The 26,699-nt window shown below is 44.0% G+C and overlaps 1 pseudogene; it reads right to left on the bottom strand.

The window, feature by feature from the left end:
* LOC135546104 (rho GTPase-activating protein 35-like) overlaps window positions 1–26,699 on the bottom strand; it is a 62,946-nt pseudogene that overhangs the window by 5,628 nt on the left and 30,619 nt on the right.

Genomic DNA, 26,699 nt, shown 5'->3' with positions numbered 1-26,699 from the left:
AACAAACGTACAGTCAATAACACAATAGAAAAATCTGTATACAGTGTGTGCAAATGAAGTAAGGAGGTAAGGCAATAAATAGGCCAATAGTGGCAAAGTAATAACAATTTAGCAATTCACACTGGAGTGATATTTGTGCACATGAGGATGTGCAAGTAGAAATACTGGTGTGCAAAATAGCAGAAAAACTAAAGAAATATGGGGATGAGGTAGGCAGTTGGTTGGATGGGATATTTACAAATGGGCTGTGTACAGCTGCAGCGATCGGTAAACTGCTCTGACAGCTGACGCTTAAAGTTAGTAAGGGAGATATGGGCTGAGGTGCACCTGTGACCAGCTCGGAAACCAGATTGCATAGCAGAGAATGAACGGTGGAATTTCAAATGGTCAGTGATCTGTTTGTTCCTGCCCTGCCTTTCTAAAGTCTTCGAAAGCAAAGTGATGGATATAGGTTTAACAGTTTGGGTCTAGAATTTCTCCCCCTTTGAAGAGGAGGATGACCTCGGCCACTTTCTCAGACGCTTTCTCAGAATCTCAGACGATACGAAAGAGGTTGAACAGACTAGTAATAGGGGTTGCAACAATGGCAGCAGATAGTCTTAGAAAGAAAGGTTCCAGATTGTCTAGCCCAGCTGATTTGTAGGGATCCAGATTTTTCAGCTCTTCCAGAACAGCAGCTGTCTGGATTTGGGTGAAGGAGAAGCGTGGGGGGGGGGGGTCCTTGGGCCAGTTGCTGAAGGGGGTGTGGAGCTGTTGGCCGAGGCTGGGGTAGCCAGGTGGAAAGCATGGCCAGCTGTAGAGGAATGCTTATTAAATTCTCAATTATCATGGATTTATCAGTGGTGACAGTGTTTCCTAGTCTCAGTGCAATGGGCAGCTGGGAGGAGGTACTCTTATTCTCCATGTACTTTACAGTGTCCCAAAACATTTTGGAATTAGTGCTGCAGGATGCAAATTTCTGTTTGAAAAAGCTAGCCTTTGATCTCCTAACTGACTGTTTGTATTAGTTCCTGACTTCCCTGAAAAGTTGCATATCGCGGTGACGATTCAAAGCTAGTGCAGTATGCCACAGGGTTTTTTTGTGCTGGTCAAGGGCAGTCAAGTCTGGAGTGAACCAAGGGCAATATCTGTTCTGAGTTCAACATTTTTTGAAAGGGGCATGCTTATTTAAGAAGGTGAGGAAAGTACTTTAAAAGAACAACCAGGCATCCTCTACTGATGAGATGAGGTCAATATCCTTCCAGGATACCCGGGCCAGGTCGATTAGAAAGGCATGCTCGCAGAAGTGTTTTAGGGAGCGTTTGACAGTGATGAGGGACCCATTACAGAGCCATTACGCAGTGATCACTGAGATCCTGGTTGAAAACAGCAGAGGTGTATTTAGAGGGCAAGTTGGTCAGGATGATATCTATGAGGGTGCCCGTGTTTACGGATTTGGGGTTGTACCTGGTAGGTTCCTTGATAATTTGTGTGAGATAGAGGGCATCCATCTTAGATTGTAGGACGACCGGAGTGTAAAGCATATCCCAATTTAGGTCACCTAGACAATAGATGGGGGGCAATCAATTCACATATGGTGTCAAGGGCACAGCTGGGAGCTGAGGGGGGTCTATAACAAGCGGCAACAGTGAGGGACTTATTTCTGGAGAGATGGATCTTTAAAAGTAGAAGCTCAAACTGTTTGGGCATAGACCTGGATAGTATGACAGAACTCTGCATGCTATCTCTACAGTAGACTGCAATTCCGCCCCCTTTCGCAGTTCTGTCTTGACGGAAAATGTTGTAATTGGGGATGGACATTTCAGAATTTTTGGTGGCCTTCCTAAACTCGGATTCAGACACCGCTAGGACATTGGGGTTGGCGGAGTGTGCGGAAAGTGAATAAAGAAAATTTAGGGAGGAGGCTTCAGATGTTAATATGCCTGAAACCAAGGCTTTTGTGGTTGCAGAAATCAAAAAATGAGAGCGCCTAGGGACACACGGGGCCTGGGTTAACCGCTACATCACCAGAGGAACAGAGGAGGAGTAGGATGAGGTTATTGCTAAAGGCTATAAGAAATTGTCGTATAGTGCTTTGGGAAATGAGATTAAAGGGTGCAGATTTCTGGACGTGGTAGGATAGATTCAGGGCATAGTGTACAGACAAGGGTATGGTAGGGTGCGAGTACAGTGGGGATAAACCTAGGCATTAAGTGACGATGAGAGAGGTTGCATCTCTGGAGGCACCAGTTAAGCTAGGTGCAGTCAGACCAGTCGTGATGGACCGGCGGGGCTCCGTGTTGACAAAGGGTCCAGGCCAACTGGCAAGAGAGGTATTGTAGTTGGTGTACTTCGTTTGCTAGACGGGAGATGGGCCTAGTTCGAGGCTAGCTCGAGGCTAACTGGTGCATGCTTCTGGACAAGGGCGTTAGCCACAGTAGCCACTCGGTAGCAGCTAACTAGCTGCGAAGATCTGGTGTACTGGTCCAGAGCTTGTGGCAGGAATCCGGTGATGTAGTGGGGAAAAAAATAAGTCTGATATGCTCAGGGCTGATATCGCTCTGTGCTGACTGGCAGGTGTTTTCCGGGCTAAAGTAGCTTGTGGAGACGCTAAAGGTAAAAACCACTAGCAGTGGCTAACAATGACTAAATAGCTAGTAGCTAATTATCTGGCTAGCTTCTGATGGATGTTCCAGTTACAAGGTCTAAAAAATAGCAGATCTGTACCACATTGGGTGAGGCGGGTTGCAGGAAGGTATATTTAATTTGAAAATGGAAAAAAAAGAGATTGAAATAAAATGTATACAAAAAATACAATATTTACATGGGACGAAAATAAACACGTCTTACTGCTGCGCCATCTTGGAAGGGTGCATTGACTTTAAAACGAAACCTAGGAGGCTCATGTTTCTTACCCCCTTCCATAGATTTACACAGTAATTATGAGGACGTCCTCCAACCTATCAGAGCTCTTGCAGCATGAACTGACATGTTGACCACCCAATCACATTATCAGTGAATGAATCTGGTACTGAAAGCATAAGATACAGCTAGCTCGCACTGCAGTGCATAAAATGTGGTGAGTAGTTGACTCAGAGACAGAAAGACAATAGTTGAACAGTTAAAGTAAATTCTTCAAAAATGAAGGAAAAGCAAAAGAGCTTTGTAGTTGTCTTTTTTTCACTTTCACTTATTTTGCTAGTGAATGCAGCTAGCTAGTTTAGCCTATTAAAACACCCGGCTCAAACAGAGAGGGATGCTGTTAGCTAGCTGGATATCCAACACTGGAACACTTCCAAGTCAAGGTAAGCTTTTGTTTTATTCATTTATTGGAACAAGGGCCCACCGGTGTAACTGATAAACCGCTTGCTGTTGACTGTACTGCATGATTGTAACGGGTTTACTAACGCGTTTGTTCCAGTAGCTATGTTGACCATGGCGTTAATATGGTGACAATATAGGCTGTGGAGTTTTGGCCTGCAAAGTTTTTTTTTGTCTGGTCACAGAAAACTGATGTGTTGTACACTGAAGTCCACAAGCGGTGAGAAAAGGAGAGCAGGTAGATGCGAGAAGGAATTATACAATGATAAAAAGGATCATGCTGTTTGTATGTGGCTGCTATGAAAGTGAATTGTTTTTGCGTGTGATCAGGGGTGTATTCATTCCGCCGATTCAGTTTAAAAAAAACATCTTAAACGGAAGCAAACGGAACGAAACTTGGATAAACATACTTGCTTATGTCCAATAGAAACTCTTGTTTGCAACTGTTGGACTAATGTTTACACTCTAGATCAGCTAGATGCAGGCAAGAGAGCGCAAGGCGGTATTGAACGTGTCAATATCTGTCACCTTGATTACTCACATTTCGCTTGACCTGTGCACCTAAGTTGTAAACTTTCATTCATAGGTTGTAGCAACCTCATGATGGGTATAGGGAGAATTTGACTATCATGTAGTGGCTTAAACCTAATGATGTTACATTGAGCTGGGTGAATGGAATATGAATGGCAGTCATCCAACATGTTGTAATAGAAGAAGGACCATGATCATAAATTTTAAAAAAGAAAAAAAAGAAAGTGTCCTCCTTTATCTTACACAGCACCGACCACCACTGGTTTCTTCATAGAGCAAGGACAACCCTAATAACTCCTCTCCCCAGCCCCAGCACTCCCCCAATCCTCTCCCCAGCCCAGCACCCCTTTCTCTACCCCCCCTCGCCCTTTTCCCCCCACCTCCCCAGCCCCCTTTTCTCCACCCCACTCTCCCCAGCCCAGCCCCCTCTGTCCCCTCTCCCCAGCCCAGCCCCCCCTCTGTCCAGACCCATGTCTTACTGAAGGCCTCCACCAATTCGATCTGATGGCTGTAGGGCACCAGGGGTTCTGGCAGCTCAGAGAAGAAGGCCTTCATGGCCCCGGCCACCGTGTTGATAGTGAAGTCCTTCTCCACCAGGTCCAGGTTATGGTCTAGCAGAGAGACAGAGAGCGAGGGAGAGATAGAGGTTCATGAGAATAAGACACGGAAGAGACACCTAATTTAGGACATGATCTACAAGAGACAACAATATGAAACGCACACACAAAAGGTCCGCCTTAAACTCGTTCGTTTCACTGCTATAGTGTCACCCCACCTGGTGATGGACTAAAATACCTGACTAAACAAACCACAACACCAGCACACAATAAAAGTTCTGTATATCTTAGTTCCGTATATCACTGCTTATCCCGTTAGAAGGAACTGCACCATATTGGCTCCAGCTCCTCGGTGAGTCTCTTTTATTCAGTGTGGCAGGTCAGCACAAGGGACCACATGGGAGAGAATGGGAATGAGGTCAGCAGCACCAGTAGCACAACTGCTGATTAAAAACTATAAACCAAGAGTAATCACAGGCGACGCCTGTCCCACTTGAAACGGGCTTGTTGATCAAAACATAGAGAAAAGAGTGTGAGAGAAGGAAGGGGTGAAGGAGGGGAGGAGAGAAGGATACAAATATATAGACTATTAAAAACCCTTCTCTGATTACTCTCTCCGATCTATGACAAATGTGGAAGAAGAGAGGCGGGGAGATGGGGGGAGGGGGATTGATTGTGGAAGAGTTAGACAGATATCAATGGTGAGGGAGAGGGGATAAACGAGGAAGGATGAAAAAGAGACCGAAAAGAGAGAGGATGAAAATAGGACCTGTTGTGTGCATAACAGAGCAGCTTCAGTGATGACACTGGTCCCAAGTCAGTTCTCACCCAGTAATGCCTTGTGCTTCTGATTCAGACCTGTTCTCAGACCAGGCCTCAGAGTGAACTCCAGATCTCAGTGCTCCGGTTTAGATAAAACAGCCGACATAAGAAGAGACGAGACAAAACTAAACCGTTTTAGAATTTTGTGTGGAAGAATAGCTGACTAAAGACAGGCCATTCAGATCAAGAAGACGAGATGGGCAGTTGAGACTGTTTCCACGGTAACAGTGAATCTTCACAATGACTTCGATAACAACTTTGATACAAAGTTGCCACTTGTTATAGCACGGTGTTGTAGTGAACAAGTATCATGAAATACATGCACCAGAAACAGGGCACACAGACTTGTCAGATAAATATCAGCAAGCTAGGCTTGCTAACGGCAGCACAATAGCTAGCTAGCGGTTTGCTTGGCTAAACACAGAACGTCAGGGCACTGCTCTCTAATTGGCTAAACAAATCCGTCTCATCCCAAGTCTTTAGCTAAGATTTGACATGTTGAACCTTGGAAACTCCAGCAGCCGGCTGTTGTATCTGAACTGGGTGTGTGGTTCTATCGCCATGGGTTACCTTTGCTGTAAAGGGTGGCTAGGTGATAGCTGATTGGGTGCTATGGTCTACCGGTGCTGTAATTTCACGTGTAATTGTATTGTCACCTTGGTCTAGGGTCCTGTTCGACTGGACACAGGACTTCGCTTCTGATTACCTCAGGCGGATTCAGCCTCACTGATTTCACACACACACACACACACACACACACACACACACACACACACACACACACACACACACACACACACACACACACACACACACACACACACACACACCAGCGAGCATGCTTCATTAACCAAACCAATCTGGGAGGAAATTAACGGCCCACACCACACATATGCATGTACGCGCGCGCTACGGTGTTAGGAAGGCCTCTCCTTCCTGCATATCCATGATACAGATGCTCCCAGGTTAATTAGGTGAATCCATTGGACAACAGGCTTCTGGACAGATACAACACACTAACACTGCACCTCCATGGCCTGTTTGTGCCTAGGTATATGTGTGTATTTATGTGTGTGTGTGTGTGTGTGTGTGTGTTGGTGAGTGAGTGTGTGTGTGTATTGGTGAGTGAGTGTGTGTATTGGTGAGTGTGTGTGTGTGTGTGTGCGCGCGCGTGTGTGCCTGTATGTGCATAGGTCAGTACATGTTTATTTTTATTTTACCTTTATTTGACTAGGCAAGGCAGTTAAGAACAAATTCTTATTTTCAATGACGGCCTAGGAACAGTGGGTTAACTGCCTGTTCAGGGGCAGAACGACAGATTTGTACCTTGTCAGCTCGGGGGTTTGAACTTGCAACCTTCCGGTTACTAGTCCAATGCTCTAACCAGTAGGCTACCCTGCCGCCCGACATGTAAATAGGTATTGGCCACGGGTGGCACGGGGTCTGACGACCCTACAATAATTACACTCAGTCTGACCAGGCAATGTTTTTCCACTCCTCAATTGTCCAGTGTTGGTAAGCACGTGCCCACAGCAGCCAGTTCTCGTTTTTAGCTGATAGGAGTGGAACCCGGTGTGGTCGCCTGCTGCAATAGTCCATCCATGACAAGGACCGATGAGTTGTGCTTTATCAAATGACGTTCTGCACACCACTGTTGTACTGCGCTGTTATTTGCACGATTCGTGCCATTCTCCTTCGACCTCTCATCAATGGCTGTTTTCACCCACAGGACTGTCACTGACTGGATGTTTTCTGTGTGTCGCCCCATTCTCGGTGAACCCTTGACCAGCGTGCAGGGGTGCACGTCCAGGTTTTTTGCCCTTACACGACACAGCGGATTCCAACTATCAAAGCTTGATGATTAGTTGATTATTTTAATCAGCTGTGTAGTTCTAGGGTTAAAAACTAAAATGTGCACTCCTTGGGGTCCCGAGGACAGAGTTTGGGATTACTTGCCATAGACACTCACGGGTTAAAAAAAAGCCCAGGAGGCCGGCTGTTTCTGAGATGCTGGAAACAGCATGCCTGGCACCGATGATCACACCACACTCAAAGTTGCCTAGGTCACTTGTTTTGCCCATGCTAATGTTCAATCGAACAGTAACTGAATGCCTCGATGCCTGTCTGCCTGCTTTATATAGCAACCCACAGCCACATGACTGTAGGAGTGGAGCTTTTTCGTGAACCTAATCAACTGGCCACTGAGTGTAAGGCATATTGTTGACAATTCATTTTGTTGGTGTGTGTTGAATGTCTACGGTCAAAAAGAGAGGTTCTGGTGACTCACCCTGGTCAAACTGCCTCTGCATGCTCTCCATCTCTGACTTGTTCCCACTCACCCTGTAGATCCCTTCTGTAGTGATACCTGAGAGAGAGAGCGGAGAGAGAAGCGAGAGAGAGGGATTCAGTACACTTTATCCACTTGATGCTTTCAACATGACATTTTATCATCAATCCAACACAGTCTGAACACACACCGATAAGTACCCCTATATAACCTCTGCGTAAGCAGCTCCAATAGAGTGCTGTTAGAAGCCTTGTTCTATGCAGAGATTGTGTGGTAATGAAACAACAGACACATTGGAGAGTCTATTAGTGGCCTCCCACCGAGACAGATCATAAGGGCCATCAATGAGACTCAAAGCACCAGGGCAGGCTTGCAGAAAGTGTTCCGGTGCTTTCTGTCCTTCTGGGGCTACTAGGGTTCAAGATCCATAAAAATGACTTAATGAACTCTGGTCCCATGTGTTCCATCATCCCGCTCTTTCTCCTCCTCTCTCCTTATCATCCTCGCCTCTCTCTGCAATCCATGCCTTTACCACAGTCATGGAGAGGACAAGGGTGTGGAAAGGTGGTGAGTGAGAGCGCTAGAGAGAGGGAGGCGGGAGGGAGACAAAGACAAAATCCCGAGACAGGGAGAGGCGGGAGGAAATGAGTCTCTCAGTCAAGACGAGCAGCATCGATCCCCTCCTTCTGCCGATCAATTATCCACAAAAGCTTTTCTAGCCAGACTCCAGGGGAACAGGGGATGGAAAGCGAGATGGAGAGGGGAGGAGGGAGACAGAGGGGAGTGGAGGGAGAGAAATAGAAGAGAATAGCAAAAGAAGAGGAAGAGACATACTATATAATAATACATGCCATTGAGCAGATGCTTTTATTCAAAGTGCAAACCCTTTCCCATTTGTGGCCCCAGCGGGAATCAAACCCACAACCCTGGCGTAGGGCTGTTATGGTGACCGTATTACCACCACTCACGAGTCATGACCACAGTCAAATTGCATGTGACCGCTGAGTCATGGCAACCAGGCTTCTCCAAAACCGCTGATGGTCATTAGTAGCCTACCAAACTTGCTTACGGCCAGTCGCTAATGGCCTGTCGCTAATGGCCTGGTACTCAGTGCTCTATTGTCCCTCTAATCACTCCGACATCAATGCAAATTCAATAGAAAATCAAATCAAACACTCCACGAGAGCCCTGACATTCAGAGTTTGAGCGGAATGGGATCACCTGTTGCTCAGCGAGAGACAGCTCCTCATAGCCGGTTGAGGCACGCGCTTAAATAAGTGTTCCTATAAACCCACGTTGCGCAACATTTCTATAAAGTATGCTAGGTAATTGTGTGAGAAAAAAATTAGTTTTGATTGCCTCTATTAAAAAAGAGGATCTCATCAGCTTTCTGTAAGCTATATAACTATATTTATTTAGAAACATTCCTAATATTAAGCACATTGCTTCACTTTTAAAAATCGGTGTAGACTATCTGGCTGGCATGAACATGAACGGCAGGAAAAGTGTCCTCCATTCGCCCCTCTTTCGACAGGTGCATGGTCATGGAAAGGTGCAACATATTTCGCAGATGTATCTAAATTCTTGTGTTCGTAGCGCCAACAGAGCAGAAATATAAAAAGGAATAAATAAAGGAATGTCACGATGAGCAATGTCAGAGTTCGGGGTATAAATATACACAAACATACACTACCTTTCAAAAGTTTGGGGGTCACTTAGAAATGTTCTTGTTTTTGAAAGAAAAGCAAAAAAAAATAAGTGTCCCTTAAAATAACATCAAATTGATCAGAAATACAGTGTAACGTTGTAAAAGACCAGCTGGAAACGGAAACGGCAGGCCAATTATTAGCAACCATCACTCCTGTGTTCCAATGGCACGTTGTGTGAGCTAATCCTAGTTGATCATTTTAAAAGGCTAATTGATTATTAGAATTACGTTAGCACAGCTGAAAACTGGTGTTCTGATTAAAGAAGCAATCAAACTGGCGAGTTGAGTATTGGGAGCATCAGCATTTGTGGGTTCGATTACAGGCTCAAAATGGCCAGAAACAAAGTACTTTCTTCTGAAACTTGTCAGTCTATTCTTGTTGTGAGAAATGAAGGCTATTCCATGTGAGAATTTGCCAAGAAACGGAAGATCTCAGAACACTGTACTTCTCCCTTCACAGAACAGAGCAAACTGATCTAACCAGAATAGAAAGAGGAGTGGGAAGCCCCAGTGCACAACTGAGCAAGAGGACAAGTACATTAGGGTCTAGTTTGAGAAACGGACGCCTCACAAGTCCTCAACTGGCAGCTTCATTAAATACTACCCGCAAAACACCAGTCTCAATGTCAACAGTGAAGAGGCGACTCCGGGATGCTGCCCTTCTAGGCAGAGCTGCAAAGAATAAGCTGTATCTCAGACTGGCCAATAAAAAGATTAAGATAGGTGAAAGAAAACAGACACCGGACAGAAGAAACTCTGCCTAGAAGACCAGCATCCCTGAGTTGCCTTTTCACTGTTGACGTTGAGACTGGTGTTTTGTGGGTACTATTTAATGAAGCTGCCGGTTGAGGACTTGTGAGGCGTCCGTTTCTCAATGGCAGGGACTGGGAGACTAGTCAGGTTTGATTGAAAGATGAACGGAGCAAAGTAGAGAGATTGAGGACCTCAGACTGGGGTGAAGGTTCATCGTCCAACAGGACAACGACCCTAAGCACACAGCCAAGGTAACACAGGAATGGCTTCTGAATGTCCTTGAACCCGATCGAACATCTCTGGAGAAAACTGAAAATATGAGAGGATCTGCAGAGAAGAATGGGAGAAACTCCCTAAATACAGGTCTGCCAAGATTGTAGCGTCATACCCAAGAAGACGAGGCTGTAATCGCTGACAAAGGTGCTCCAACAAAGTACTGAGTAAAGGATCTGAATACTTATATAAATGTGATGTCTGTTTTTTATTTTTAATAAATTTGCACAAAAAAAACATTTAAAATCTTTTTACCCACTTTTTCTCCCCAATTTCGTGCTATCCAATAGTTAGTAGTTACTCATCGCTACAACTAGCGCACGGACTCGGGAGAGGCGAAGGTCGAGAACCATGTGTCTTCCGAAACACAACCCAACCAAGCCGCACTGCTTCTTAACACAGCGCGCATCCAACCCGGAAGCCAGCCGCACCAATGTGTCGGAGGAAACACTGTACACCTAGCTGCCTGGTCAGCATGCACTGCGCCCGACACGCCACAGGAGTCGCTAGTGCGCGATGAGACAAGGATATCCCTGCTGGCCAAACCCTCCCTAACCCGGACGACTCTATGCCAATTGCGACAGTCTCTGGTGGCACAGTTTTAATTAATCAATTTTAGAATAAGGATGTAACATAAATGTGTAAAAAGTCAATGGGTCTGAATACTTTCCGAATGCACTGTATGTCTATCTACATACAGTGGTGGTTCCTCCTTTAAAAGTTGTGTCATACTGCAGCACACCCAGCATTCTGTGGCACGCCATTTAGTTCTCAGCCATTTCTTCTGTTACTGCAAGTTATTGCTAGTTTGACCACCAGAGGGCATCTTTGAGAAGCATTTGATAATATTCCGTATTGGCATTACCAGAGAATTTAAAACCTTTTTTTATAATAACATAGTATATGGGATTGATTAAGAAATTTGGTTTAATTAATTTGATTAATATTAGGGTGTTTCCATTCAGAGAAAATTGTCAGTTTGTAAATTTGGGCCGTTTCGCTCTCGGAGCGCAAACTGGATGTTCGGGCCAAGGAGTAAGGTTGATTTGAGTGTTCTGGCATTAACGGCAGTCATCACCCAAGCTAATGTTGGCTAGCTACTTCCAGACACAAATGAGAGAACTTTTTTTACAACCATTTTACTCGCCCTAGCAGAGCTGGTAAGGCCGTCGTTTTGAAGTGATCGCAACAGAACAAAAATAGCAATGCTAATAGCATTTCAAATCAGTGACGTCGCTCGCTCTGAGACCTTGGCTTTTGTCGAGCGATGGGTAACAATGCTTCGAGGGTGGCTGTTGTCTATGTGTGCAGAGGGTCCCTGGTTCGGGCCCAGGTGTGGGGCGAGGAACGGGATGGAAGCAAAACTGTTACACGGGCATCATTTTAAAAATCAGGATAATCTCCTCTTTGTACCTATGTAAGTTTGGGCAGCGTGCTCGTTTGTCATCGATCACCAGACCAGAAATAGACAAACGTTTATTTTTTCCCTACTTTTTCATTACGCAGACATAAGCACAGTTGACACCATCGAGGTGCTGATGTATACTTTTACACAAGTTGTTTCTTTCCAGTTTCGTGCATCACTCCAGTCAAAACAAGCTCTGCGAACGTTCGATTCCATTCATTTGCTATGGGCTCGCGCTAGTGTTCCAGTTTAGACAACTTTCTTAAGCCGTTTTTCAGCCTTGGGTGAATTTTGACTCGTTCTATTGTAGCCAGAGTGAATTTACGAAAGCACCCAAATGTCCATTGAGAAATCACAACGACCATAACATTTAGCTAAGCTAAGAACGACGAGAATAATCAAGTCAATAAACGTTGGGTAGTTAGATAGCATATAGGCTAATATACTGGCAAGTTTGATGTATAACTACTAACGTTAGGCAGCTAGCTAACATACAGGTACATACTGCTGTAAATGATATGCTATGATAGCTACCAAATTGTCAGACAACGTTATTTGAAAAGTCATTACTTTATTACATTGTAATACCCCTTGGTCATTGGGCAAATCTGGTCTGTGATAAAGGGGGGGTTTTCACACCTAGCTCAGCTATTAGACTATTCTTTAGTAAAGGTTGAATAGTCAGTCTATTGTTCAGTTATTAGCCCTCTCCCCAACTTGCAAAGGGGTCGAAAATGTATATATTGCCAGATGTTCACTCTCTGAGGAACAGGCAGTGGAAGCTTTATTGCTGGCAAAAGTGTCCATAACCAGAACTAATTAAACTGTTCTGTGTTCTTTTCTCCATCTCTGCCTGTCTTGTTGTACATGGAACCTGTCTCACATGCGTTAATTAAAAAACCCTTTAGATGTCAGCAGCTAATTTTCAGATTTACACCACATAAACACAGCCATTTTCACTGGGCTATCTGTTGCTGCCAAGTCATGATTTCCCTGGGGGTTAGCCTTGCAGTAACCAAGTGGTGAGACACATAGCCCTCTATATTTAAGTGTTTCAGGTACACTCCGATAGGTGTCAGCTTCACATACAGTATCTTCTATTGTTTGTCCTCAAGTGTCTGTTTTTCAGCATAAAGTTCTCCGTAGCCACTTAGTGTGGACACCAGGTGAGACCACACACACAATAACAGTCTCTCTTCTTCACTTCATCCCTCTCCCTAAATCCTCTAGGTTATATCAGCTGTGTTGGTGAACCCCTCCCGCATCTGAACTGGCTGACACAGAGGGAACAGCATGGTCATAGGTGAGAGGTCACTTGGTCGGGTCAACAGGAAGTATTATTAAAGAGATGCTTTACATTGAAATACAGACAGAGATGTAGGAGTCCCAGAGTTAATGATCCAAGGTCAGTTTTGCATTTCACCTCCTGATTTAAGATGACTGACCGTGTTAGAAAAAAAAAACAAGGCTTAATCATGCTCTCTCGTCTGCAGGTATGTTTTGATGTGAAAGAGGAAGGCAGTCCCGTCATTGCCACCTCACCCGCTCTTAAGATAACCCTCGGGCCAAACTGGGTGCCCAAGGCTGGTTAGGAGACACCACAACTGTGATGAACAGAGAGAATATTAGGGTAGCACTGCAATCATACGCTGTCTGCCACTGTTCTTACCTCTTTTACTTTCTGTCTGCACCTCTCTCCCCATCTCATCTTTCTTCCTCCTTTTATAATGCACATCATATGTGCATTGAAGTACAGATTGAACTTGTATTTATAATATTACAATTATCATAATTACAATGCATTCGTAACACCTGGATAATGAACTTCTTTCAATGAAGTGTTTCACATTCTCCACTGGTTGAAATGAAGTACCTCATTGAAATACTATCGTGTCCTCAGATTAATGCAGATGTAGGGAGTTAAATATGCAGTCTTTTCTCTGTAGATATAAATTACAAATCAATCATGTTTCTAGTCTATTGCATCGTTACAATGTGTAATCATTGATGTCCCAGGAGCAGACGTGGTTAACACCGTTGAAGTGTATAATTGTAATACATACATGCAGACACAGCATCACTCAAATAATGGAGTTCGAAAATGAATGTCTCAGAGATTTATACCTGAATTTGCCATTCACACCTTTATTTGCCAAGGAAGAGTACATTATCAGTGAATATATTCAATGTACAGGCTTCAATGTGTGAATGTGGGCTACAATGTACAGGCTACAATGCGTGGTAATAACTACAGTACATGTGTATATAGGACTTGCATCCTTGGCACAATAAAGTTATTATATTCTACTCTATCCATATGCGTCATTAATGCCATTCAGACTTGAAGTTGATACAACAACTATGATAGCTGAGGTTCATAGATAAGTTCTGAACTAATATTCATACCAAACGTTTCAGGGTCCATACACAGATCGGCTACATACTGTAACTAGCTACATATCCAAAGGCATACAGTTATTTTTATCCTCCACTACACAATAAGCAAGTAAACAGTTAGCTAGCTATGTTACTTCAGCTGCATTACAAGGCAAGCTTACACAATTGTACGTTCAATTTGCAGTAAATGCTTTAGCTAGCTAGATTCTTTAATCCACTATTTCACAAGACAACAGCCTGGTTTGCTGGTTTTCTCAGGAGTCCCTAAAACATTAAACAACACAAATTACAAATTAATTATCCTAACACTAGCTAGCTGGCTAATGTTAGCTAGTCATATAACTTGCTAAATAGCGATTTTCGTAAATGAACTTTATGACTAAAAAATATGCAAACGTTTATCTCTACATTAACATATTCCTCTCAATTGTACATTTTTTCCTTGACTCGTTATGACATTATAACAACTTACATCTGGTTCCACCGCAATGTTTTATCAGCCATTTTTGATGAAGAACGCCACATGGCAAGGGTGGCTCGATCCAAAATGCGTCATTGGAACCACGCGATATGATTGGTCATATAAAAACCTTGGGACCCAAATGCATAATGAGTGCTCTAACTCCCCCTTGTGGTGGCCTGGAGCAATGACGTCGTGACACTGGGTACCTCTAAGTCCCGCAGTGCAATCTCGCAACTTTTAAAGGAAGAACCTCTATAGGGCAGCAGGCTCTAAGGTGCAGGATTGAGTAACCGAGTGGTAGCCGGCTAGTAACAGTGACTAAGTTCAGGGCAGGGTACTGGGTGGAGACCGGCTAGTACCGGCTATTTAACAGTCTGATGGCCTTGAGATAGAAACGGTCTCTCGGTCCCAGCTTTATTTTGTTTATGTAAAGATAAGATAAGTGAGAATATTCAGTTGAGTGAGAATATTACCACTTGTGAATGATGCTCAGCTCGTGCAGTCTAAACCAAGATAAAGTGAAAGCCCTATTTGTGACTTTTTCAAAAAGCATAGTTGCGTGCGACATCAAATCAAATTTTTATTTGTCACATACACATGGTTAGAAGATGTTAATGCGAGTGTAGCGAAATGCTTGTGATTCTTGTTCCGACAATGCAATAATAACCAACAAGTAATCTAACTAACAATTCCAAAACTACTGTCTTATACACACAAGTGTAAGGGGATAAAGAATATGTACATAAAGATATATGAATGAGTGATGGTATAGAGCAGCATAGGCAAGATACAGTAGATGGTATCGAGTACAGTATATACATATGAGATGAGTATGTAAACAAAGTGGCATAGTTAAAGTGGCTAGTGATACCTGTATTACATAAAGATGCAGTAGATGATATAGAGTACAGTATATACGTATACATACGAGATGAATAATGTAGGGTATGTAAACATTATATTAGTTAGCATTGTTTAAAGTGGCTAGTGATATATTTTACATCATTTCCCATCAATTCCCATTATTAAAGTGGCTGGAGTTGAGTCAGTGTGTTGGCAGCAGCCACTCAATGTTAGTGGTGGCTGTTTAACAGTCTGATGGCCTTGAGATAGAAGCTGTTTTTCAGTCTCTCGGTCCCAGCTTTGATGCACCTGTACTGACCTCGCCTTCTGAATGATAGCGGGGTGAACAGGCAGTGGCTCGGGTGGTTGTTGTCCTTGATGATCTTTATGGCCTTCCTGTAACATCGGGTGGTGTAGGTGTCCTGGAGGGCAGGTAGTTTGCCCCCGGTGATGCGTTGTGCAGACTTCACTACCCTCTGGAGAGCCTTACGGTTGTGGGCGGAGCAGTTGCCGTACCAGGCGGTGATACAGCCCGCCAGAATGCTCTCGATTGTGCATCTGTAGAAGTTTGTGAGTGCTTTTGGTGACAAGCCGAATTTCTTCAGCCTCCTGAGGTTGAAACGGCAGAAAGTGTAGGCTCATTCCTGGCGCATTCACAGCCATATACGGAGACATTGGAACACAGCGCCCTCAAAATCTGGGCCATTTCCTGTTTGAAATTTCATCTTGGTTTCGCCTGTAGCATCAGTTCTGTGGCACTCACAGATAATATCTTTGCAATTTTGGAAATGTCAGAGTGACTTCTATCCAAAGCTGTCAATTATATGCATAGTCGAGCATCTTTTTGTGACAAAATATCTTGTTTAAAACGGGAACGTTTATCCAAAAATGAAAAGAGCGCCCCCTATATCGAAGAAGTTAAGTGTTCCCTTTATTTCTTTGAGCAGTGTATTATCACTTGTGAAGCATATAATTATCACATGTGAATGGTGCTCAGCATAAGAAACTGCCTTTAAAAAAAAGTGCCTTTTTCAAAATCATAGTCGCACACCTCATGTGGCCTAGCCCATAGGCATATATATTTTGATTTTGTATCATAATGAAAGAGGCCAAATAACATCTTGACATTAAGCATTAACATCTTGGAACTCTAGGGGCAGTATTTAATTTTTTGATAAAAAAACATTCCCGTTTTAAACAAGATATTTTGTCACGAAAAGATGCTCGACTATGCATTTAATTGACAGCTTTGGAAAGAAAACTCTGACGTTTCCAAAACTGCAAAGATATTATCTGTGAGTGCCACAGAACTGATATATTACACAAATGGTTGTTTTGCTATGGTTGAAAAGCATATTTAGAAAATCTGAGATGACAGTGTTGTTAAGAAAAGGCTAAGCTTGAGAGCTAGCATATTTATTTCATTTCATTTGCAATTTTTATGAATAGTTAAACCTCTTGATACTCCCCATCCCGGATCCGGGATCGTGAATAAAGCATCAGGCTCATTAGCATAACGCAACGTTAACGATTTCTGAAAATTGCAAATAAAATGAAAATAATGCGCCTGCTCTCAAGCTTAGCCTTTTCTTAACAACACTGTCATCTCAGATTTTCAAAATATGCTTTTGAACCATAGCAATTCACTAATTTGTGTAAGAGTATGCAAAGCTAGCTTAGCATTTTGAGTAGCATTTAGCACGCAACATTTTCACAAAAACCAGATAACCAAATAAATAAAATCATTTACCTTTGAAGAGCTTCGGATGTTTTCAATGAGGAGACTCTCAGTTACATAGCAAATGTTCAGTTTTTCCTGAAAGAATCTTTGTGTAGGAGAAATCGCTCCGTTTTGTACATCACATTTGGCTACCGAAACGAACCGAAAATTCAGTCACCAACAACGTCAAACTTTTTCCGAATTAACTCCATAATATCGACCGAAACATGGCAAACGTTGTTTGGAATCAATCCTCAGGGTGTTTTTTCACATATCTCTTCATTGATATATCGTTCGTGGAAGCCTGCTTTCTTCTCTGAATTCCATGGAAAAATACTTGCAGCTGAGGTTTGCGCACCAATTTCGGCGCAGGACACCGGGCGGACACCTGGTAAATGTGGTCTCTTATGGTCAATCTTCCAATGATATGCCTACAAATACGTCACAATGCTGCAGACACCTTGGGGAAACGACAGAAAGGGCAGGCTCATTCCTCTCGCATTCACAGCCATATAAGGAGACAATGGAAAACGGAGCCTCAAAAATCCTGCTGATTTCCTGGATGCCGTTTCATCTTGGTTTTGCCTGTAGCTCACGTTCTAGGGCACGCACAGAGAATATCTTTGCAGTTCTGGAAACTTCAGAGTGTTTTCTTTCCAAAGCTATCAATTATATGCATAGTCGAGCATCTTTTTGTGACAAAATATCTTGTTTAAAACGGGAACGTTTTTCATCCAAAAATGAAATAGCGCCCCCAGAGTTTCAAGAGGTTAACGTTGCGTTATGCTAATGAGCTTGAGGCTATAACTGGATACAGGGTTTTTTCGTAGCCAAACGTGAACAAAACGGAGCGATTTGTCCTACACAAATAATATTTTTTGAAAAACTGAACATTTGCTATCTAACTGAGAGTCTCCTCATTGAAAACATCTGAAGTTCTTCAAAGGTAAATTATTTTATTTGAATGCTTTTCTTGTTTTTGTGAAAATGTTGCTGGCTGAATTCTAGGCTTATAGCTATGCTAGCTATCAATACTCTTACACAAATGCTTGTTTAGCTAGAGTTCAATAGCATATTTTGAAAATCTGAGATGACAGTGTTGTTAACAAAAGTCTAAGCTTGAGAGCAAATATATTTATTTCATTTCATTTGCGATTTTCATGAATAGTTAATGTTGCGTTATGCTAATGCGCTTGAGGCTATAAATAGGATCCCGGATACGGGATTGCTCGTCGCATGAAGTTAAGAGGTGTAGAGCCTAACTGGCATGCATAAGCAGCGCGTGCATTTCAAGTTTGGGGAAGATCATTTATCATAATAAAAATGCACCTTTACAATAAAAGCATAATCGCATGTGGTCACTTTTGATAATGGTGTTTTCCCGCTATTGGAACATTTGTGCTTATAGCCTACTGCCATGTGCGCATTGATGCGCTTATAATTTGAAGAAATAGCCTAATAGTTTATCAACATGAAACTAAATGTTCTGATCTGTTGCACCAGCCACATTGCATAAAGAAGTTTGATGGTCTTTACTGCATCCCATAATTGTCCGGGACAGTTTGGAACATTTATTTCTCACACAGAATAGGACATCTTTTGTACTAAGCTAGTGCTTTCGCTGATCGTTAGGCCTACTCATCTTGTGGCTGACAAAAGTAAATGTGGACAGTTCTTCCAATATCTTCAATATGCACCTCAGAATTGGACAAGGACGCGTAGAGTTGCGTCCCCGATGTGTCTGTCTTCACTTGTAGCCTGTGAGAAAGACCTGATCACTGTGATGAGAGCCATGTGAGTGAGATGCTTAGGAGTACGCATCACTCAGGGAGAAGGGCACAACACAGCACTCCGGGCTAAAGGCACAACGGCCACTGGTGCATTAAGGCCAAAAAGGGGATGCCGCTGTGAAATTCGAGGCATTATCAAGTGCTTGTCAAATTGTGAATGAGAGACTGATGAAGTGTGTACAGCCTGTGCAAAAAAACAAAGCAGAGCTCATGCCTTTCAAGCGACTTTTTCAAACCATCATTAGAGTCGCTTCATGAAGCCTTATAATGTATTAAAAATCAAAACATATAGGCCAACGTTTGTAGAACAACTAAAAGTTAGATTAATAACTAAATTAAGCATATAGGAATACCTATTTATTGTTAACAGCTCAAAACAGAATAGCCGCATGCGCGCTCTCCCTCAGGAAATGGTTTAGGAAAAATATCCTTTCTATTTTATTTATTTAGCTATGTTCAATTCTTCTTACGTTAAAATAATGCCACAGAAATTATAGTGTAGCCCACAGCCATATCGTATAGTCAGATCAGGACCTAACATGAGGACGACTCCGAGTATGCTATCCTGTTCTTCTGAAATAGACTACATTTTCTTCATATCATGTTTCCTTAGACCTGACTAAAATAAATAGATTTACTGTTGTGGTGTAGGCATGACAATCACCTGCTTACAAAATGTAATGACCACCACAGCCCTACTCTGGTATGCTACCGCCACGCTCTTACCATACAGAGCCAGAGTGAGGTAACAAGGACAGGGGAGGAAGGGGGAGAGAGATATAGACAGAGGGAGGATGGTAGTGGAAATGCAGAGGTCAGAGAGCGTGATGTCGAGGTCAACTTCCATTACCTTCTTTGTTCTAAGAGCATTTCTGGACCAGTTTCCTTTCCTCTGCAGCGAGGTCAAACCAAACACTAGCACTTCCTGTGAACAGCTCATCTACATCCTGTCTTGAGCGACCATCTCCTGCTTCTACAGGACTATCCCATCTCATAATCATGACATATTTTTATTACATTTTCTTCCCCTCATCTCTCCCAGTCTTTTTCCACCTACAGTATATCAGACACCATCAAGTGATGTCCCAAACACAAACATGCCACGATAAGCATTAAACTGAGAATGTGTGAACAGCTCTCGCTCTCTTCCTATCACTCATTCATCATGACAAACACACACACTGAAGAGAGTGGCAGTTGGCTCCGGAGGCGTGTTGGCAAAGCATCCCCGACACAGGTCAGACTGATCCTCAGCCCAGATGTGGGTTTTGTATCAGGGTCTCATTGCCTCTGGCAACAAGCAGCCGTTTTTCCATAGGCTATCACTGGCTGCTGCCTTTTACGTCGCTATGGAGCTCGCTAGAACAAGGAGACGTGCCCACGCATGCTAACACGCATTCATCATCTCAATACACACAACTCACTGGGCGGGAACAGAAACCTTACTCTGTATGGAGAGAGCGAGAGAGAGCAAGAGAGAGGGTGGAAGAGAGAGTCAAATCAGAGGAAAAGAAGTGGGGGGTGCAAAAGGAGAGGAGTACGGGGAAGACGGATCGAAAGGGAATAGGAGTGTCAAAGGGGTGAGAGGGATGGAGGTAGAGAGGGAGGACAGAGGGAGAGACTGTTGGAAGACGAGTGGGGGTGGTGGGAGCGCCCTTACACAGACATTGAGAGGGGGGTGGAGGAAGGATAAGAGGATGTGAGAGGAGCGGGCAGCTCGGACAATAACGTAAGGCGGGTATGTATTTTTGGTATAGGGTGAGGATGTCGGTCTGATCCATAACGTCACTCATCCCCCTAACGCCCTGGACACCTTTAGTGTTACAATCATAGGGCCGTCCTCTGCCTCTCCTCCGTCACACTCAACAAAAGAGGGGGGCACAAGGAAGACACAGGCCCACGTACACATACAGACTAGAGGTCGACCGATTAAATCGGCATGGTACGTGTTGAACAACAGGCTCTGGACACTAACACCATTGAATGTCACAATGCCGTAAAAAACAAAAACATGGATGTCACTGGCAACATCATCCTTAAAATAGCCTACGTAACTTAAAAAACTGGACGGCACACTTAAGTTGGAGTCGGAGTGTGTGTGTCAGTGTGTGAGTTAGAGCAGAACTGGGTTTCACAGTGAGAATATTCCCATTTATTGCTAGTGTTTCTCATGTAAAACATTTGGGTGTGTCGCCATCTGAGCGAGTTTGTGTGTGTGCATATTTTTGTGCATGCCTTTATTTATTCATGCGTGTGTGTGTGTGTGTGTTATCCAGTGATTTGACAGAGCATCCTAAGGGATTTGGGCAGCAGATCTCTGGCTTGATGCTACGTGTGTGTGTGTGTGTGTGTGTGTGTGTGTGTGTGTGTGTGTGTGTGTGTGTGTGTGTGTGTGTGTGTGTGTGTGTGTGTGTGTGTGTGTGTGTGTGTTTGTGTGTGTGTGTGTGCACTGACTCCATAGTGAGAGTGTAATCAGAGGATGTGGCTAAGGGCTGTGCGTTGTGTTGCTGCAGTGAGTTCCTCCTCCCACCCGGTGCACACAGAGAAAAAAAAAGAGCTGAGCTTGTTCTAATTTCCTGCTCTGTGATATCGATCTGAAGGAGGGAGCTATAGGGCAGAAAATTACCACTACCCCTGAACACAGACAGAGACATTGGCATCACACAGGAGAGCGAGCGAGAGAGCGAGCGAGAGAGCGTGTAAGGAAAAGAGACAGGGGTATAGAAAATCTAAGCAGAGGAGGACAGTGGATCGAGAGAAGTGACAAAAAGAAAGAGACTAGATGGAGAGAGGGTCAAACGAGGACACAAGGGAATCTGCAGGGGAAGACAGGAGGGGAAATGGTGGATTAGGTGAAAAAGAGAGGGAGGCAGGCAGGAGGGAAACCAAGGAGCTGGTGTGTGTGTGTGTGTGTGTGTGTGTGTGTGCCACTCCACTCTGCCCCCTTGTGGTAGCTATATGCACTCAGGTAGGCAAGGGTGGCAGCGAGCGCCTCGCTGGCGCCCTGACTCAAGTGCGTATCTCTGGCCCCGTTACCCGCACATGACAGTGCAGAGGGCGTCTGACTTTAATCCCTGTGTGGGAAAGGTTTAAAATCAGACAAGAGATTACCCAGGAATGCACTGCAAAGAATGTCAATAAGGCATGTCATGGCTTTTGCATCCTCACACAAACACAACAACACGCAGAATACTGTGATCTCGATTTAGCATTCTACAGTCAACGCTCTCATTCGCGTCATGGAATCAGCTTCCTGCTAGAGTGTCAAAGATGTTCCATATAATAACTCCCCTGTGTATTCAGACCTGTCACTTCAACCACCATCCCGACACACACACACACACACCTCCTAGGGGGCTTGAGTAACAGCTGATGTTAGGCTGAGCGACATGCACCTTGTGGGCTCAGGGCAGTGAGGTATTATGGAGGGGCATTAGAGCAGAGTGTTGGCAGCAGGGTTAACTGAGCACAGGCCCATCTGTGCACCCAGTTCCACAAACAGAGAGACACAGACAGACAAACAGAAAGATACACAACGGTCAAGGAACCTGTGCCAGGTTCATCTGCTCCACACACACTGTCAAACTCTTTCACACATCAATGTTCACGTGCATGCACACACACACACACACACACACACACACACACACTGCATAAAACTAACCCTAGTACAGAACTAATGCAGACCACACAGCACAACGAACGCTGCTCCCAGGAGGTTTCCAATACAACAGAGGCCGCTTCCTAAATAATACCCTATTCCCTACATAGTGCACTACTTTTGCCCAGGGCCACTGCTGACTGTCACTATGGCCTCCTACAGCGCCACAGGCAAACACGAACAGCAGAACAATTCCAACAGAGGAGAGAGAGAGAAGCAGAGGGGAAGAGAGAGAGACATCCTGCGCTCTTATCACAGGAACAGGCACAGCTCTGACTTAGAGAAAACTACAGAAGCTTCCTCAGGGGAGAACCACAGTCCCACCAGAAACTACTGATAAAACACTGACTGGGGATTGATAAGAGAGGGAGAGGAATAGAATGAGATAAAGAAGGAATGGAAAGGTAGAGTTATGTGGGCTAAAAGTGAAAGCTGTGAAAAGCAGAAAGAGAAAGAGAGCGAGAAAGAAAAAAAATGCAAAAATCTTAGAAAGAAATTGAGACCCAGCAAACGTGAGCCTATGCCTTCACTATGTTGAATCACTAAAACAATACAGAAATACACTACAGAAAAAGAAGGAACAGCGCATCAGAAATCAGCTCGATGTGATTGAAGAATCCACAAACTAACCACTTCTGTGAAAATACTAAATAAACAACCCAAAGAGTAATTGTACATTTCCTTAGTGAAAACAATGTCCTGAGCAAACGTCAAATTGGCTTTTTACCAAATTATCGTACGACAGACCACACATTCACCCTGCGCACCCTAATTGACAAACCAAAACAGAGGCAAAGACTTCTCATGCTTTGTTGATTTCAAAAAAGCATTCAACTGAATTTGGCACGAGGGTCTGCAATACAGATTGATGTAAAGTGGTGTTGGGGGAAAAACATATGATATTATAAAAATCCATGTCCACTAAAAATCCCTGTCTCACCCCCCGGGGCCGTGGGGTGAGACAGGGATGCAGCTTAAGCCCCACCCTCTTCAACATATATATCAACGAATTGGAGAGCACTAGAACAGCCTGCAGAAGCCGGCCTCACCCTACTAGAATCTGAAGTCAAATGTTTGTTGATGATCTGGTGCTTCTGTCCCCAAACTAGGAGGGCCTACAGCAGCACCTAGATCTTCTGCACAGATTTTGCGAGACCTGGGCTCTAACAGTAAATCCCAGTAAGTCGCCAGGACCACAAATACAAATTCCATCTAGACACCGTTGCCCTAGAGCACACAAAATAACTATTCATAGCTTGGCCTAAACATCAGAGCCACAGGTAACTTCTACAAAGCTGTGAACGATCTGAGAGGCAAGGCAAGAAGGGCCTTCTAAGCCATCAAAAAGAACATAAAATTCTACATATCAAATAGGATCTGGCTAAAAAATACTTGAATCAGTCATATAACCCATTGCCCTTTATGGTTGTGATGTCTGGGGTCCGCTCACCAACCAAGAATTCACAAAATGGGATAAACACCAAATTGAGATTTTGAATGCACAATTCTGCAAAAAATATCCCCGGGGTACAATGTAAAACACCAAATAATGCACGCAGAGCAGTATTAGGCCGATACCCTCTAATTATCAAAATCCATAAAAGAGCCAATAAATTCTACAACCACATAAAAGGAAGCGTTTCCCAAACCTTCCATAACAAAACCATCATTTACAGAGAGATGAACCTGGAGAAGAGTCCCCTAAGCAAGTTGGTCCTGGGGCTCTGTTCACAAACACAAACAGACCCAACAGAGCCCCAGGACAGCAACATAATTAGACACAACAAACTCATGAGAAAACAAAAATATGATTACTTGACACATTGGAAAGAACTCACAACAGAGCGAACTGGAATGCTATTTGGCTTTAAACAGAGTGAGAGAGAGAATACCTGACCCAAACTTAAGGAAAGCTTTGACTATGTACAGACTCAAGTGAGCATAGCCTTGCTGTTGAGAAAGGCCACCAAAGGCAGAAATGGCTCTCAAGAGAAGACAGGCTATGTGCTCACTGCCCACAAAATGAGGTGGAAACTGAGCTGCACTTCCTAACCTCCTGCCAAATGTATGACCATATTAGAGACGCATATTTCCCTCAGATTACACAGATTCACAAAGAACTTGAAAACAAACCCAATTTTGATAAACCCCCCATATCTACTGGGTGAAATACCAGTGTGCCATCACAGCAGCAAGATGTGTGACCTGTTGCCACAAGAAAAGGGCAACTAATGAAGAACAAACACCATTGTAAATACAACCCATATTTATTTCCCCTTTTTGTACTTTAACCATTTGCACATCGTGACAACACGGTATATACACGGACACATATGACATTTGAAATGTCTTTTTTCGTTTGGAACTTGTGTGAGTGTAATGGTTACTGTTAATTTTGTATTGTTTACCATCTACTTCACTTGCTTCGGCAATGTTAACATGTTTCCCCATGCCAATGGGGGAGAGAAAGAGCGAGATCGACAGAGAGAGAGAGAGAGAGAGAGAGAGAGAGAGAGAGAGAGCGACAGAGACCTTGCTGATATTGAGGCTTGCAGCCTTTGCTCTCTGAACAGTACTATGGAATGAGCACAGGAGTAAACCAATAAAGCCACCGTTTCCATCTATATGCCATTATATTGATCTCCTCAATAGTCTCAGTAATCAATAGCATCCACTCAGAACAACAATCCAGCCTCCGTGTAATGCGTGGAAGCTTACCCGTTGCCTCAATATATCGGATGCACTTGTCAATGAAGAGCGGGATGGGTCGATCAGGTGTCACCACGTTGGCCAACGGCACGCCAAAGTAGTTGCTTTCTACTTTGGATATGGAATGCCTGGGCTTGGGCCGTGGTTTCTGCGAGAGAGGGGGAGAGAGAGATGAGAACGGTGTTATCCTTTCTGTTCGTCAACCATCCATGGCGTCGATGGATTTTTAGGTCATAGATATGGACACAATTTTAAAACACACACACATTACCACACTTTCATTCTTTAACATCGGCATCGAACTGTATCAACCAGCACGGCACACATACGCACCCATGCAGTAGATTCTTCTCAAGGCCCACGCTGATAGGAATGTACGATTCCCATCTCTAGCTGTGGGTGTGATAACACATCTTCATTCCACTTTTCACCTCTCTATGTTTTCTTTATCCTCTGCACTCTTTCCTCTCCGTTGTCATGCTCCCTTTCCACTACACTGCATTCCTTGAACATTGTCCCATCCGAAACACACTCATCGCTTCTAGTAAGCCGCTAACCTACTGCTGTTATCAGCATTTAATTTGATCTTATAAGCTACTTGTGCCGTTCAAGCAGTAACTCCACTTGTACGGTGCACTAAAATGGTGTTCAGTGAGAATGTGTTGCTGTCCCGAGAAGCGAGAGAGCAGAGCAGCATGATACTCTCAGAGTGAGCCTAGAAGCCTTGGCCGGGCCCTCTACTCCAGTTACACCGCCCCCCCATTACTTTACCCACCACCACTGACCTGCCCACCACCCTACATTCCCCTGGCTACAGTCACAACACAAAACTCTGCTCTGCTTTCTTTCTCCTTTCTACTGAGACAGGATGTGGCCAACGCTGAGAAGACAACAGACCTCTACCACACAAGGAAAATAATACACGTCCTTAACAAACAAAATAATTAAAAAACACGAGACCAGGGTTCCATCAATGTCTCCCTCTCTCTGTGTGCAGTGCTAGCGGCATATTAGAAAGGAACTAGGAGATGCAGGAATTGAAATTATTCCACTTGTCGGCTGAGGAGGTTTTAAAAAGGCTGGGGAGAGGAAACGTGTCTGGCATCTTGGTGGGGGGGGATGAACGAGAGAGAGAGAGAGAGAGACACACACACACCTCTGCCAAGTCAGCCGGCCACAGCCTGAGGTGAATGTATTTGAACAGGGAGAGAGGGTCAGTTAGTTTCCACTGTGTACTCACTGCTGAGGCGGCCAGGCAGACAAGACTGGCTGGTTCTACCCTGACCTCGGACCAGACTTACAGGGACAGTCTCTGTTTATTATACTGACCAGGCTACAGATGGTTCTATAGCGACCGTCACCAATAGAGTGACAGCTGATCTGGGAACCTGATGAACTTATGGCTCCCATTAAGTAATAAAGGCTTTAATGTACGTGGAGCGGAGACACAGGCCCCAGATCAGCCCTAAGGCTGTGCTCT

This window comes from Oncorhynchus masou, chromosome 9 (assembly GCF_036934945.1).
Source record: "Oncorhynchus masou masou isolate Uvic2021 chromosome 9, UVic_Omas_1.1, whole genome shotgun sequence".
NCBI lineage: Eukaryota > Metazoa > Chordata > Actinopteri > Salmoniformes > Salmonidae > Oncorhynchus > Oncorhynchus masou.
This window is presented reverse-complemented; position numbering and strand designations above follow the sequence as displayed.